Genomic DNA, 14,052 nt, shown 5'->3' with positions numbered 1-14,052 from the left:
TGACCGTTGATACCCACCGTAGGTGGCCATTGAAGCCACTGTCTGAATTTTTTTTTGTTTTTCATTTTTGTTCATTCTTAGTTCTAAAATACTTGCGAGTGTGTTATGATTTTATTTTGGTACTAATTAGACATCTACATGTACCATGGCGCCTAAGAAGCAACTGACCTACTCCAAAAGGGGTACATTAAAATCCGTGCAGCCTACTTTTAGGTTGATTGATAAAGACACGGATCTAAAAAAGGATCCAGCTTACACCGGCCACGAGGACATCCCCTACTGCACCTCGAGGTCCCGGGAAAACATCCCGGCATGTGGTAACCGACGTAGTCATTGTCTCTAAGTCTGATGAGAAGAACACACTGATTGGATCACATGCTGGTTCTACTTCCAGTTCTACTCCCCGCTTAGAGTCCACCTCGGCCTCCAACTTTTAGCCTGCCCATACTTTCGGCTTCGGTTCTGGTTCCTCCACAGGCTTAGGGTCACATGACAAAGTTGCCTCGTCCGATAAGGTCACTAGTTCGGTAGAAGTCCCGGTGCCACGAAGCTATGACCCTGATCTAGTGGTTGGGGAGCCAAACAGATGGTGTGTTAAAGGGAATTGGCAAATCTACCAGCATGCCAGAATGCAAAATGAGAAAGAGAAGATGGACTGGCTTATTATTGAAGAGCACAGAGTCCTCACGGGGAGTTTGCACACTATTCTCGACATCCACCAGCTTTTTCAACTTCACAAGTGCGATTGAATGGCTCGAGACCCCAGGACTTATAGCATGGAGATTGTGTGGGAGTTCTATGCTTCCTATGCTACCACTCTCCGAGGTTCGATTGACAAGTGATTCAAACCCACAGCCCAAGACCCTCTCACTACTACTATGGTCCGAGGTTTTCCAGTGGACATATCACATATCACCATCAGCCGATTCCTCTACGGCTCTGGCCCTGATCACACTTGGGCACTCAACACGGTCAATTTTGATTACTGATGGGATGTTGTGAGGAGTGGAGCATTCACGCGTAATGCCGAACAGAGGGAGAATGTCTTACTATGGTTGGCTAGGGACATAGTTGCAGATGGAGAGCATACGGAGTGGGTTAGCTTACCACCTTTGGGTATTCTAAAGGCCATCTAGAATTTGGTGGCCATGTTTTTTTGGTTGCGGGTGCGGAATAGAGTGTCGCCCACAAAGGCCGGCAATGCACTTACATGGGATAGAGCAGTAATTCTGGCATCATTAGTAGTTGGGTTAGAGATTGACTTAGCCCACATGCTGCTGGCAGAGATTCATGAGAGGGCATTTATGACATCTATTACTTACCCTTTTTCGTGCCTCATTTTTCAACTATGTAACGACTCTGGCGTGCTGATCTAGCATTGTGACAAATTGATACAGGCAGCAGAGACCCTAGATATTGGCCTGATTCGGGACGAGGCAAATATGGCAGCACCTCACAGAGGGTCGCGGAATGATGTGCCATTGGGTACTGATTTAGTAGCTGTTGTGGAGCAGATGCAAGGTGATGAGCATGCCCCTCCAGCACGCACTGATGATGTGCCAGCCTCATCTTCTCATGCCGCTAATCAGGCCCCCAGCTCATCTAGAGCCACCCCGCCTTCTGGAACCTCTATTGTGCCATTAGCTCGATTTCAGAAATTGAAGGAGTAGATGGCCATACTGCTTCACCATGTAAAGCCACGGATGTAGAAGTCCATTGCAGATTCCGAGGCTAGGATGGAGAAGAGGATGGAAATCATGATGGATAAGAAGGTTCAAGTCGTTCATAAGCACCTGGATGCCTTCGAGTTGAGAGTACTCGCACGGCCAACCCTGGTCACAGATTTTTCCTCTAATCGGACTGAGTTGGACAGTCTCCGGGCAGACATTGATTCCATCCTTGTTGCCCCCACGGCTGAGCCAGAGTCTGCAAACACTGCATTGGCTGATGATACTGTACTCGATGCTCTATTCAGATAGGATACAGATGCACAGCCCGAGCCCACCGGTGCTCGTGGGAAGAGGCACCGCTCCAGCCAAAAAATTGATAATACTGAGGCAATCCGAGCAAAGAAGCGGCAGCGCCAATGGACTAAACAAGCTCGAAAAGCCTCTATTATAGATGAGGAGTTACGCCAGCAAAAGGTTCGTGAGAGCGCGCGTGAGGCATCGAGTTCTGTGCCCATTGTCGAGGTTCCGACTATTGAGAGTCATGATGTGAGCACCACTGATGATGCGATTAGTATGATTGATAGCACTACTGAGGGTTCTGTTATTGCTGACGTGGGCAATACTGAGGGTGGCCCCAATGTTGCTGTAGCAGGCTCTGGGAAATCGGACCCACCCGCTTGTTGATAGTTCATCGGCGCTATTAGCCACAAGTTTGCTTCACGCAAATCCATTACTTTTTACTACTTTCTGTGTGCATTGAGCACAATTGCATCTATTTTTCATTGGGGGTGGGGTAAATGGATTGTGGGTGATAGGGTGAAGTCTGAGTAATCCAACTCATACTCCTCTCTTGGGGTTTTCTTGCCTGTGTTCTTTTCCCCCAAGAGACCGCTTAATTTATGTTGAACCGGCATGTGTTAGGATTATATGTGTAGAAGCATTATGGCAAATAAATGAAACTTTTTTGAAAGAAATGATACCTGTCCAAAAAAACTTTTGTGATATTTGCTAAAATATGTAGGCTAGAATAAGTTGAATGTGTTGGCTCTGAGTATGACATGCTAATGAACCAACTTGACGGCATGACTTAAGCTAAAACTTGAACTGGGTAATCTGATAATCTGATAATGAAACTATGTGCCAAAAGTGTGTGAGAATAGTTGATTGTTCAAACAGTTTTTGTGCCAATCTAGAATTTGCCCGGTTAGTCCTGCTGAGACAATCTACTCTAGAGGCTAGGAAGTGATCATAGGCCCTTGTTCTGATAAGTCCACAAATTGCCTAAAAGAAGAATCCAACCAAATGAAATAAATGATCCCTTTTATCCAAATGCTTTGAGCCTAAATTAGACCATTTCTTTCTAAACCCCTAACTCACCTTCCCATAATCTACTATCTTGGCCCCGGTCCCTCCTTGGACATGTGCACCTCGACTTAGGCCGAAAGCCTAGGTTGAGGGTGGCTAATGTAAAAGAGTAACATCAATTTTGGCCCTGATCTGACATCAGGTATTGTGCACCTCAACCATTGGAAAATCCATAAGTTCAGGGTGGCTAGGAAAGAGAAAATCGAAAGAAAAATGGGTATGAATAGAGTTTGATGTTGAAAAAGAGAAAAATAAAAGAGAGTAAAGGATGTGACTTGTTAAAGGCTAAAGAAAAGAATAAAATGCAAGAAAAGATGAAAATAAAATAAAATAAAAAGATGCAAAGTCTAAAGTCACATCCATGGTTGAAGTAAATCAAGGGAAAGAAGGTAACACGGTAGGATGTCAAGAATAGGGCAAAAAGAGGTAGAAAGCCTAATGTAATGTCAAGGAGGGCAGAAAGTCACTAGTACCCAAATGTACCACACCTGACCCTGAGCCCACGTTACAAGCCAAAAAAGTTCTATAGTGATCCTAAAACCTAGTTTGGAGAGTCTAAGCACTGAAAATAAGGGCAAGCCTATGGTACTGAGAACTAACTGTACTTGAAGTTACTTCTGAGTGTGAGTGTTTAATGAATCCTGGTACTCAAAATCAAATTCATTGTGTGAAAAAGGGATTTTGTTTGAAGTAAGGGCACTAGTTATATTGTCAGAAAGTTGGTACTGTGGTGATAGTAAAACAGTGTATGTTGTGAGTTGGTTGGTCGGTCATTGTCATGTTTGGAACCGCACAAGTTAGCTTGTTGAGTCAAAGAGAAAAGATTTGCACTCGAGAAGAGTGTCGGGGTAGAGAGCCATGTGATTTCTTGTGCTTGAAATGCTTGCTTCTATACAAGTTTCATTGAGAGTCGTAGTGTGTCGCTTGAGGACAAACAAAGAATTTAAGTTGAGGGTGTTGATATATCGTGAGTTTACGGTATTTTTAATACATTTTACTTAAGAGTTGTGTGTGTCTAGGGCCATTTTGTATTGGTTTTTATGTATTTTTCTCATGTTTGCAGGAAATATGTTCAGACGTGGAAACTGAGAGACGCAGCTGAAGGATATGCAGAAAAGGGCATCTACGGAGGTGATCTACGGATCGTAGGTCCATTCACGCTCCATAGATAGGTAGGCAACGCTTGAAGGAAAATCAGGGAATTCTTGACCAAGTGTGGAACCACGGTTGCAATCGACGAAACGTAGATTGATCTACGGGCTGTACTGCTGATCCGTCAAATGATTTAGATAGGGGTTCTAGTACCTGATTTTGAAGATTCTAAGTATGGAGCTACGGAGGAAGATCCATGGACCGTAGATCAATCTGAGACCGTATTGATGCTCCGTCGTTCGGTTCAGAGATTTGAAGAATTTGAAGTTAGAAATTTGCCCAAGTCTTGAGTCACGGAAGGGACCTACAGACCACAGATCAAACCACGGTCCGTAGGTCATCATCGTCTATCGAAACCGCATCTTGAAACATTATTTCCTTTTTTACTTTCCTTTTTAGTTAGGACTTATTTTTCTATTTATAGTGCATGTAAACCTTATTTTTGGGGGTTAGACTTTATTCATATAGTTTTAGTTTTTGGCTTTGGAGATTAACTTGCAACTTTAGCAATTATTAATTTCAGAAGTTTGGTTTGAAGATTTTGTTTGGAAATTCAAGTTGAAATTCTGGGTTTATCATTCTCATTACGTAAGTTCATAATTTCTTCTTCTAAAAATATGAATTGTGTTCTTACTAATATGGGTATCTAAATCCACAACTAGGGTTGTGGGAACCATGAGCGATTAACGAAGTATGAATAGTAACTAAGTAATTCTCGAATAGTGTTTTACATGCATTGATAATTCTTTCGTCTAGAAGTCTTTTTAACGGTGTACAACGTTAGAACTCGCCTTGTTGCTACTTACCGGACCAAGGAGGTAGTTAATAAGAAAAGAATTGTCAACATAGATTTAGTGTGATACTATCTAATAGAATTAATGTTGATTGGTGCGAGGGTGAAAACTAAGCCATACATCAATGTGACATCTAATATGAGGTAATGGTAAGGGTTAGTAAATTATACACACGTAGCTGGACCAAGGTGCGGAATGAGATTCTCTAGCTGTCAGACCAAGGATTTAGATATACATAACTTATCGTTTTGCATATAATACATTAGGAAGGGATTGTTATTACTAGGAGTACTGAGTTATGAGCTTATGGGGAACATGTATGCCCTAGTTTCCTTCTCATTTTGATAAAAACAAAAGTTTGAATCTTGCTTACTAATTACTTTCATAATTTCCAAAATTTGCTACACAAACCCCCCCCCCCCCCCTTTTAGTTGTTTGTCTCTGAAATACATTGGCTAAACGAATATAATCGTTCTTGAACTTAAGTCTAAACCATATTCCTCGTGGGATCGAACCCAACCTACAAGTTGGGTTCTTTACGTGATGACGATCGCTTACGCTTCTGAAAAGAGTTGTAATTTGAGTGTATCAATGCCTCATTTTTCCAGTTGGTCTAAACTGAACCAACCTAGGTTATATCATCATAAACTCAAAGGATCTGCCAACCATAAGAAACTTCAATTGAAGGTTTTACTTCATGGAATTGCACAAAAGAATCATGGTGGGAGGATAACGACTTAGTGATTTACCAGATTCAATCTTAATCCACATCCCCTTAATGTTTTTAGACGCAAAACAAATTGTGAGAAGTTTCGTAATATCTAGGCGATGGAGATTTCTTTCAAAGTACGTTGAGGTGTCATTCAATTTTAAATCCTCTTATTTAGCCCATTCTTGTGAGAAAAAAAAATGAGTTTCTAGATTTCGTGACTTCCGGTCAAAAAAACTTCATTAATGGATGTCTTTCCAAAAAATTCAAAATGTTAGTTTGATTTTCTCTATTTTCTAGTAGAAATTTCTTAAAGCTATTGATTTATTGATATATTTTACTACAAAACCTGCTAATGTTGAAGAATTTACTTTGAACTGTTTACTTAGAGCTACATTTGAATTTCCTCAATAAGCATATAAGAATACATCATTGAAAAATTTGGTTTTAGAGTATTGCAAATTGAACCCTTCCACTAATCTGAACTGGAGTGGTCTCATTCCTCTTTTATAGATACATGTATTTGATGGAGGGTGTAATGGAAAAATGTATTATTTGATTAACCTAACTTGGAGAGCTTGGAATTAGATCAATTTGGGGTATTTCAACATATGGAAATCAACAATGTGAAATTTAGAAAATTGACCATAAACAACATAAAATTAAATGAATGTGATGTATGGCTTGAAATATCAGCCCCATATAATGTAGGGTTTAATATTTAAGAATCTTGTCGTGGGGTATGCTTGAGAAATATTTAGGTCCATGTTGTATTGAGGTTTGTTCATACTATACCCTATAGAAAATCTATGATATATATACTTTTTTTCCAATTTCGGACTTCTTAATTGCTACAATATATTTTGGTTTATTAACATTAGTAGTGATAATATTTATAAAACTATGATAACAATTTGGTTAATGTTAAAAAAATACATTCTTGTAGAAATGTAATCGCAAAGTGGAAGGTTGTGGGATTTTACTTGGTATGTTATTGTTGTTTTAGTTGCAAAGTGGAAAGTAATTTAATTAAGACCTTTACGGCAAATTTTTGGAAGATAAACACTGTAAATAAATAATTTATAAAATTCATATTTCTTTGGCACTAAAGAGTCGGCTTCCACCTTATTATTTCTAATAAAAGGAGGGAATTCAATAATACGGAGAATAAATAGTTTGTAAATGTGAAATGCATTTATATTGATAATAATCTTTAAGAATGTGAATGGTTTTTTAAAGTGTTTAATAGTCCATTTTTCGATATCCAAAAAAACCTTGAATTGTTCAACAATTATCATGTTATTTATTAAGTATGTATAATATGAAACAGAGGTAGCATTTGATAATTCTTTTGGGGGAGTTTCAAACTCACTTCATCCCTAGAAAAAAATACCCCCATTAAATTTGCCAAACCCAAAAATAGAGGATATTGATGATGAAGCATGCTACTATGCAGGTGGTAGTCATAGCATTAGTGTACAAGTTGCTAAAACTTCTCTCCCTTGATAATTGTTTAGTTTGTGTTGGATTCAAAATGGAAAGTGGTAGCGGGTGAAGAAAGCAATGACATGGAGGTTCAGAAACAGCGGGAGATTAGTGTTATTGAAGCAATTTATCCACGGAATCTTGAATTCCACCAAAGTATGTTTCTTCAATCTTAGGGTATTTTTTTTTAATTTCTGGCTTGTTTTGATAATTGGTTGTTGTGTCGAGGGTCTTAGCAAAAGCAAAATCTCTATGGCACAAAAGTAGGAGAAAGGTATCCCGCTTTGGGGGTTCCATTGGGTATGTTGTTATTGTTGGTTTGTTTCATCATAAAAGATATTTTTTAAAATAATATCTTTTCCAATTATCCTTTTTATTTGGATGTTACTTCTTTTAAATCCACACAGTCCTTATATGGGTCCGGGAGACGAGACTTTTTATAATGATTGACACACACTCGGTAAACCCATGACTCCTATTGAAGCATAGGAGTTATGCGCGGAAATAAACACCAATTTAAAAGAAGTAACTTCCACAACTAAAATAAGATCAATGGAAATGTTTTTAGATGAAACAAATCAATGATAACAACAGACATAGTGTAATCCCACAAGCGGAATATTGGGAAGGTAGAATGTACGCAGACCTTAATCGTAACTTTCTAGGGTAGAGATGATGTTTCCACCAAGACACTCGACACAACAGAATATTATCAAAACTGGCTAGAAAAAAAACAACCACAAGATTGAATTATCGTACTTTGGAGTAATGAAAAATTACGTAGATATATTGCTTCAACAACTCTCATCTCCTGTTGTTTTTGAACGTCCATGTCATTGCTTTATTTACCAACAACAATTCGCAATTTTGTATCAAACACAAATCTAATTATATAATCAAGGAAAGGAAGTGTTAGCAACTAGTACACTAATGCTATGACTATTTGTTGCATAGTAGCATGCTTCAGGATCAATTTTCTCTAGTTTTGGGTTTTGCAATTTTAAAGAGGTATATTTTTCTAGGGGTGGAATGAGTTTGAAACTCGCCCAATAAAGTATCAGATGCTACCTCTGTTTCATATTTTGGTTGTTGGATTTGGACTGGTGGCGGCCTCCACCATCAGGCTAGAAATTCTTAGAGATTATCATAGCCTTTGATTAATTGGATTTCGTTGGAATTTGCAGATCTCTAAAAAGTTCATTGGATCTTGAGGCTTTTGTCATGGACGGATGCAATTACCAAGCAAAAGTAGGTTCTCTTTGGACATTATTTTTGTTACTTCATGTTATCAGTATTAATTAACTATTGCTTAAAGAAGAAGACAATACATATCCATAAATTTATGATATCCAGTACACTAGGAAAGAAATCATAACTCTAATTTAAAAATTACCTTAGCGGTATATTTCGTAGTTTGTATATATCAATTTGTTCGCCAGGCCCCACTTGGTTTAGTTGTTGTTCACATAAAACTTTATATTATTTGCTAAGAATTCAATATGTTCATTGAATCTTAAAGTTCATTACTTGTTCTTTCTATCCAAAAATTCTTTGCTTTTTACATTTTTATCAAATATCACATAAACCATTAAAGGAAGATCATCAAGATTAAGACACCTGAAAAAGGACTGGTTCCTTGACCAGGTGGTAATACTAGTTAAACCTTTGGAAAAAATGACTTATGCTCTACAATTGATGTTACAAAGTAATGCTTAATTAGAATATAAATATATGTTTCCTGATTCTTACTGTCCACAATGGTATCTTTTCCTTTGGAGTGAAGCTCGATTCCTTTCTTGTATCCTATCAACTCAATATCGCAAAAGAACCACAGACCTAGATTATCCTCATCGACCACATCTGGATCAATTTCTAGTATTTCCTTACTACTTCTGTACATATGGAACCGCGTCCCTAATGTCTTCGAATGATATGTCTTTCCTATCTAATTCCAAAAAGAAAGTGCGCTCAAACACAGCTCTGGTTTGTACTGTATACATTAAATCCAACATAATCATCCTACTAGAGAAGCAAAAATAATTAGGGTGTAATGAATTCATCAAAGATGCTGCAAGTACAAATTGTTGATGTGTGTTATTTACATTCTAATAGTAAGAACAATTTTAACTTATTAATAATATTAATGACGAGATCAATTATAGCTTCTTCTAAATTCTCGAAATCTAGAAGATGTAAAAAAACATTTATTTTATTATTGACAAGAAAGGTACATTTGGAGGGACCATAGTTGCACACATTCCTTTTAGTTAAGTTACTGTACACCTATACTTATCAAAAAATATTCATTCATATTGAAATAAACAACAAAATTAGAAAAAAAAAAGTTATTGTACATATAAATTAAATAAAAGCTTAAGAATATATGTGTGAAACCCTTCTATGATGGTTTCAGATAGCAACAAAGAGAGCATTCTAACAGTTGATGTTCTCTTGGCATAGTAATAAGGGTTGAGAGCGTCCCAGACCTGTTCCTCAGGATAGGTAAATTTTCTCAACGTCGCGGAGTGGTCACAGACCGTTCTTACTCAAAATTTATTTCGCGACCAAATAGTTGAATGCATCTCTGCGTCGCGGACATGCTTCCAGATAGTGATTTCTTGATCGTTTCTCATGTTTAACTATCTAAAAACTCTCCTAAATTTTGATGAAGTACGTATGAGAATGAAAAGAGTCGTATACATGAGTTCCATATTATTATGTAGACCCTCGAGTCAAGTTATTCATGACCATAATTTCCTCATGAACTTAATAAGTTGAGCATCTTTGAGTGGAGTAGTATCTTCAAGTTCTAAGTCTTGAGTATTGAGTTCCTAATCCCTTATGAGATTATATTCCTAATCATGAAACCATTAAATGTTACCCATGAAGTCCTTAAGTTGACTAGTTCATGCCCATAATTCCTCATGAACCATATCAATCGAGAAATCTTGAAATGAGGAGTATCATTGAGTCCTCGAGTTGAGTTGTTCATGCCCATAATTCCGCATGAATCTTATGAGTTGAGAATTCTTGAAGTGAGTAGTATCACTGAAGTTGTTGAGTTCTGAGTTGTTGATTTCCAAGTATTGAGTTCTATCTTTGTTTATTGAAAACCTTGCATTTAGTCGTTCACGTCCATAATTCAGCATGAACCATATTTTAAGAAGTCTTTTAAAATTGTTTTAACTTGGTTTTAACACTTAAGCTTTGACTTGAGTAAAGAATAAAAGTACATTTTATTTCTTCAAAGATTATATGGGAACTAAGTGTTCGCAAGAGTTAAAAACGTTTTCACATTTGGGAAAGAAAGGAAATATTGATTTCCAAGAGAGCTTTTAAGCTAAGTTATGAGTAATTATCTCAAACCAAAGAAAGAGTTTTGTTTTTAAAACATATGAGTAGAGTATATTTTGGGAATAGTATTGAGCAATGATATGGGGACGCAAGTTCATAATAGCTCAAGTCTCTTTAAACTATGTATCCATCATGGGTAGAAAGGATCATACTTTTTAGATGACTCCTTAGTGTTTTTTAGCATAGATTAGTGGATCCACTTAGTTAAGTCATTTGATATGACGGCAAAGTATAGGACAGATCTGACAGCGTGGGCAAGACAATGTATCGTCACTTAGGCTCATAGTGGTGGTTTTCGGTTAAAGAAAGTACCACAGAGTTATATTGTATTTTTATATACACACTGAGTATTACTATATTTTTCAATACATTGAGTTGCTATCCACAATATTATATTGCTTTGTTGTATGAGTAAATTGAGTTGTTTTCTACTGTTTTAAATGCTTTCCATATATTGCATGTGTATTGTTGCGTTATATTGAGTTGAGTATCATGAGTTGAGTATTTCGAGTTGAGTATCTTGAGTTTAGTACCTCCGAGTTGAGTATCTTGAATTGAGTATCTTGAGTTAATTTGTGCTTCATTATACCGAGTACCTTATCGTTGAGTTTCACTGAGTTGAGAACCTTATTACTGAGTCGAGTATCCTATCCTTAAGTACTTCTGAGTTGAGAAAGATTAAGTTGTTTTGAGTATTCCTTGTGTTGAGTAAGGTTGAAAAGAGTTAAGTATGTTTCCCTTTTTATCAAGTTTCATGCTTATGTTATGCTTTAGAATTCCCCTTACATGCTCGTACATTCCACGTAGTAAGCCATTTGGCCTGCATCCTTTCATGATGCAGATACATGTATTCAGGTTCATCAATAAGACCTTTGTTGATACCAGATGGAGTTCGAGTTAGCTATGGCGAGTCTCTTTGCTTCCAGAGGATTTCATTTACTTTTCAGTTGTTAGGATGTCTTGGGTCATATCCCGACTTCCATCTTTGTCAGTTAGACGCTTCATAGATAGACAATAGAGTTTCAGAACTCTATTCATTTATTTTGTTAAATGTTTTAAAGACTTAAGTTGTCCATTTTAGGGCGAGTTGAATATATTATATTATTCAGAGTTTTCTTTTGAGTTAAAGCTTTGTATTTAAGTTTCATGAGTTTTTATTCATTTTAAAGACTTTTATGCTTGCATTAGTATTCCACTTGTAGTCAACGAGGATGAGGGTTCGCTTGGAGACTAACAATGGTTCTCGAGTGCTGGCCACATACAGGGTGTAGGCTCGAGTCGTGACAAACTTGGTATCAGAGCACAGAGTTCAAGGGTCCTAGAGTGCCTATAAAGCCGTGTCAATATGATGTTGTTTATGGTTGTGAGGACCCCACTTCTATAAATAAGGTACTACAGACATTTAAGAAAACCTTCCTTTCTTTCATGTTCTTAATAGTGCAATAGAGCTAAGTCATCGAGATTTATTAATCATCGTGTGATTCTGAGATTCATTTGACTACCCATCATACTAAAGTTGGTTGAAAAGAAAAGTTAGTCCTTTATCGATGAGTTATTCTTCGTAAGAGTTTTAAGGAAGTCATGAGACTTTAGAGGGGCTTGAGAGAAGCCCAATAGTAATTTAAGTGTTCAGTTTTAGAGGAATGCACCCATAAATATATAAATCATGCATTGAGCTAAAAATGAGTTGTACTCTCTTCCCTTAGCCTTGTTTTAGCTGAGATCCTTATGAGGAGGTATGTTTAGAGCTTGGGTAATATTTCTACCCAAAAAGGTAGCATGAGTTACGAGATCATGAGCAGTAGTAGTGAAAGAGCCCAAAGTTAAATGAAAGTATGCAGAGGTTTAGTGAACTAAGAAAGAGAGATAGTGTTTTAAAGAGCTATGTTACTATATTAATACACCCAGTAAGTTATTGATGAGGAGTTTTTCCTTATGGGTAGAGTCAGAGTTGCTAGTCAAGATGAGATAGTGTATATATTTGTTAACCAAAATAGAGTTGATGGCGATGTGCCATCATATTAGAGGAAAATAAATTCTCGTGTCTAATAAGAAAGTAGAGTATTTATGAAGTGATAGATCAAAGCTAGGGTTATGATTTGTTTGAGAAGGTCATGATGTTCAGAAGGTTATAGAACTGATCAAGTAATGATGTATAGTATGGTAGGCGAGCAATCATATTGATATTCAGGTTTAGTAATAAACATTAAACTTGAATTTAAGATGAATGTCATGATCAAAAGAATGGCAACATGAGGGTGATGATGTTAGTCTTGAGATTTGATCTAGAAGACTTGACATAGAGTAGGGGAGGAGTTAATGTGATAGGCTACAATAAATATGAGTGGTACATGTGAGAGAACCTAACCTTTAGATAAGGGCATTGAAGTGTGGCTAAGTCACAAGAATAACAAGAAGCATTAAGAGGTGTACAAAGAGGGTGCATAATCAAAAGAGGTTAAGATAAACACCTTAGAAAGAGGTCTTTGTACCTGCCTATTGAGATTTCAGTAGTTATAAAATAACCTTCTCCCGAGTGTTAGAGTAAAAGAAAACATAGACCAGTTTAGAGTTGATGGAATAGGTCCATAGCTTTCAAGTGTCAGCTTTTGACCTAAGGGGAGATGACAAGATGAGAAATCAAGTCAAGTGTTAAAAATTTCCTAAGGAGCTGGTTAGTAGGAATCCATGGAGTTGTTAGAGTACTAAGCTTGAACATGGTTTTGTTAAACATTAGGTGATTCTTGATATGAACCCAATGTGGTGGTAAAGAGTAATAGTCTTGGGATGAGACTTTCCTATAGAGAAGTATAGGACCCGAACCTAAGAATTTGGGTTAAGCATGAATATAGTAAGAGCATAACATTAGACTCAGACCTTGGTAAGAGTAACCCGTTCCATACCCACTCTAGTCGTCATTCGAGGACGAATGATCCCAAGGGGTAGATATTGTAACACCCCAGAAATTTTTTGAACTAAGACTTGAACCATCCTTCATTGTGAGTAGGATTTTACTGAGGAATTAAAATTTTCTTGAGTGTTAAGGTGACTAGATATAGTACCTTCAGTTCCAAAAAAGAACAAGAGAGAATTCATTCAAGTCATTCCTTAGTTTTTCTAAGTTCTGAGTCAAGTTCAAACGACCATATTTCTTAGTACAAAATGAGTTAGGTGGGCTAAAAGGTATTAAATGAAAGGTCGTTAAAATATATTTCCAACACCACCGAGTTTGCTATGTTTCAAATTCGTATGAGTGAGATATTCCCTTTTGAAGTTAGGTTGTCCAGTTAAGGAAAGTTACCCGAAAATAGTAAGGGGTATTTTGGTCTTTTCCTTATCCAATCAGATTTAATTCATTTTTTGTAAGGGTTTAAGGGTCTAATTATATTAGGTTCAGTTTTATAATCATAATCTATGCTTAGGGCTCTAGTTGAGGGTTCAAGAAGAGAAAATAAGAGAAAAGAGGAGAAAAGAGGAAAGGATCAAGCATTCATCGAGATTCTTGTGGTTTCTCGCCATGGTT

Source organism: Solanum stenotomum, chromosome 10 (genome assembly GCF_019186545.1).
Source record: "Solanum stenotomum isolate F172 chromosome 10, ASM1918654v1, whole genome shotgun sequence".
In the NCBI taxonomy this organism is placed as follows: Eukaryota; Viridiplantae; Streptophyta; class Magnoliopsida; order Solanales; family Solanaceae; genus Solanum; species Solanum stenotomum.
The sequence above is the reverse complement of the archived record's forward strand: the minus strand, read 5'-3'. Positions refer to the sequence as shown.